Genomic DNA, 3,725 nt, shown 5'->3' on the forward strand with positions numbered 1-3,725 from the left:
TTGGTCCTCAGTATTCTTCATCTTGTTGTGACCTCAGTTAACAGGATGAACTGAGGTGCTTTCTGGTGCTAAGATAATCATTGTTCCTATGCCAGAGAATGTTTCTAGACACCTGAGGCTTAGACAATGGCCGTCTTTTGATCATCACCTAAAGGCCTAGAATCAGCTCTTCTACTCGGTGCTGTTGGAGGCCTGGTGGTGCTGTGGGTTAGATGCTGGCCTGCTGACCACTTGGTTGACAATTCAAACCACTCCAATCTCCCTGAGGGAGAAAGATGAAACTTATATAGGCTTTCTAGGACTCTGTATGATAAGCACTAGACTGTGAACCACAAGGTCCGCTATTAGAGCCTACCAACTGATCCGTGGAAGAAAGATCAGGCTTCTTGCTCCTGCAAAGATTACTAAAGCCTGGGAAACCCTATACAGGGTTGCTGTGTGTTGGAACCGAGTCCAAGGCACTTAACAACAACAATAAATCAGAAAGGACTTCATGACAGTTAGTTTGATTTGAGTTTTGGGTTGGCTGAAATGAAAGGCCAGATACCATGGAAATGCATGTCCCACATCGAGGCTTTATTCTATATGTGCAAGAGACAACCCTTAAGTTGACATTTTATTGTGCTTGAGCCTCTGTAGCTTTGCTGAATTTATTCTAGATCATAAATTGCAACATGAAACATAGTTTGCCAAACTGGAACCTAACTGTGCCCATGTTTTACCTACTTTCTACTTATTTTCTGTTTGTCCTCTGATTTCTCTACCATGCTGTATAACTAGCACGTTCTTATTTGTATTCCCAAGAGCTCTGGATTTACTGTTTGAGAAAGTTACATGGAATGTTTCCAGTGGGGTTGTGATATCATGGTGTCCCAGTTTTCTAGCATGAAAGTCCACCTCTGCAGTGCAGAGACCTCTGTAGGTTAGCAGCACTCTCCAAGGGCCATGTTATGCTTGAATGGCACAGCTGGGCTGGCTGTGAGTGGCCAGGCTGGACCAGGGTCACACAAGACCAGTATGACGATAGCAATGTGTTACACTGTTTCAGAAGTCATTTTTTAAGGAAGAATGTTGCCTTGGGTTGGGCAGGGTTGGGAAAATAAAACAAGTCACATGTGGCCTAATTGGAGGGTGAGAGGGAAGACACATGATGAAAAAGTAACTTGTAAAAACATATTAATGATTTCTGAATATGCCAAAATAATCTAACAATACTATCTAGTATTTATTGAATGCCAATTTATGAACCATGTTCTGTGCACTTTTACACATATTAACTCATTAATTTTTAGCACAAACTTGTGGGGAATGTTTTATACCATATGTCAAGGAAGTGGCTCACACAGCTACAGAGAAAGGCAAGCTCCAAGTCTGTGGGTCAGAAGTCAGGCAGGAGGTTTCTGCTGACTCATGAAGCTGCAGGAGCGGATGAACCCAAGATCCACAGGTCAGATGGCAGGCTTCTCATTGCAGGAGGCGAATGAATCTAAGCTTGGCAGGTAAGATGGTAGGCTGCTGATGGCTCCTAGGATTGGCCGGCAATACAGGAGGCCACTGACTCAAGTCGAAAGCATTGGAAGTCAAATGATGACCCAGATGCAGGATCCAGACCCAGCCAAAAGCAAGTGAATTTTTCCACAGCTTCCACATTTATTAGGAGCAGACTGCATGCAGCTTTAAGGAAACTTCTTTTCAACTGATAGTCTGCTCACAGCAGATCTCATTATGGCGAATGTTATTGTTGTTAATGTGCCATAGAGTCAGTTCTGATCTATACCAAACCTATGCACAACAGAACAATATGTTGTCCGGTCCTCTTCATTCTCATAATTGTTGTTACTCTTGAGCCCATTGCTGCTGTCACTGTGAAAATCCATCTCCTTGCGGATCTTCCTCTTTTTCATTGACCCTCTACTTTAATAGCCATGATACCCTTCTCCAGGGCTGGTCCCTCCTGATAATATAAATGTCCAAAGTGTAAGAGATGAAAACTCACCATCCTAGCTTCTAAAGAGCATCTTTGCTGTACTTCTTACAACACATAGTTGCTTGTTCTTCAGTAAGTCCATTGTTGTATTATTAAGTGCTATGAGTCAGTTCCAACTCATAGCAACAATGTAAAGGGTTTTCAAGGAGCAATTGGTGGGTTTGGACTACTGATCTTGGGGTTTTGCAGCCCAGTGTTGATCCTACAGCTCCACACCAGAAGTTCCTAGTACTTTTAATATTCTTCTCCAAAACCATAACTCAAATGGCTCAATTCTTTATGGTCTTCCTTATTCATTGTGCATCTTCCACATGCATATGAGGCTACTGAAAATACCATGGCTTAGGTCAGGCACACTGTAGTCCTCAAACTGACACCTTTGTTCTTCAACACTTTAAAGGGATCTTATGCAACAGATTTGCCTAATGCAATATACGTCGTTTGATTTCTTGAATGCTGCTTCTGTGAGTGTTGACAGTGGATTCAAGCAAAATGAAGTCTTTGACAATTTCAATCTTTTCTCCATTTGTATGGATGTTGTTTATTGGTCCAGTGGTGAGGATTTTGTTTTCTTTACACTGAGGGGAAACCCATACTGAAAGCTGTGGTTTTTGATCTTCATCAATAAGTATTTTAAGTCCAGTTCGCTTTCAGCAAGTAAGGGTGTATCATCTGTATCTTGAAGGTTTCTAATGAATCATATGTTTTTCTTCATATGATCCAGTTTCTCAGATTATTTGCTCAGCACACAGGTAAAAGAATACAATGCTGGCACACATCTTTTCTGATTTTAAATCATTCAATTTTGCCTTGTTCTATTAGAATGGCTGCTTTTAGTCTATGTACACAGTTTCCTCATGTACACAATTAAGTGTTCTTTAATATCCATCTTTCTCAATGTTATCCATAGGTTGTCATGATTCACACAACTGGAAGCCTTTGCATAATCAATAAAACACAGGTAATTTGTTGTATTCTCTGCTTTCAGCCAAGTTTGATCTGAGTCAGCAATGATTCCCTTTTTCCATGTCCTCATTGAAATCTGGCTTGAACCTCTGCAGTTCCCTGTCACTGTACTATTGCACACATTTTTAAAATTTCTTTATCAAAATTTTACTTGCGTGTGATATTAATGCTATTGTCCTATGATGTCCACATTCATTTGGGTCACCTGTCTTTGGAATGGACACAAATATGGGTCTCTTCCAATCAGTTAGCCTAGTAGCTGTCTTCAAAATTTCTTGGCACAGATGAATGAGTGCTTCCAGTGTTCCCTCTGTTGTAGATTTCAATTTGTATTCTATCGATTCCCAGAGACTTGTTCTCTGCCAGTGCCTTCAGTGCCTCTTGGATTTCTTCCTTCAGTACCATTGACTTTTGGTTATATGCTACCTTTTAAAATGTTTGAACATCAACCATTTCTTTTTTGGTACAATGATGTTGTATTTTCCTTCCATCTTTTGCTTTCTTAATTGTTCAATATTTCCCCCCATAGAATCCTTCAGTATTGCAAGTCGAGGCTTTAATATTTTCTACAGTTCTTTCAGCTTGAGAAAAGCTGAGTGTGTTCTTCCCTTTTGATTTTCTAACTCTAGATCTTTGCACATTTTATTATAATACTTGACTTTGTCTTCTCAAGCTGCCCTTTGAAATTTTCTATTCAGCTCTTTACCTCATCTTCTGACATCCATTTTGGTCTTTTCCATCTTTCTAGTTTTCAGATGACCTTTCACTTTCT

Source organism: Chrysochloris asiatica, unplaced genomic scaffold (genome assembly GCF_000296735.1).
Source record: "Chrysochloris asiatica unplaced genomic scaffold, ChrAsi1.0 scaffold00069, whole genome shotgun sequence".
NCBI lineage: Eukaryota > Metazoa > Chordata > Mammalia > Afrosoricida > Chrysochloridae > Chrysochloris > Chrysochloris asiatica.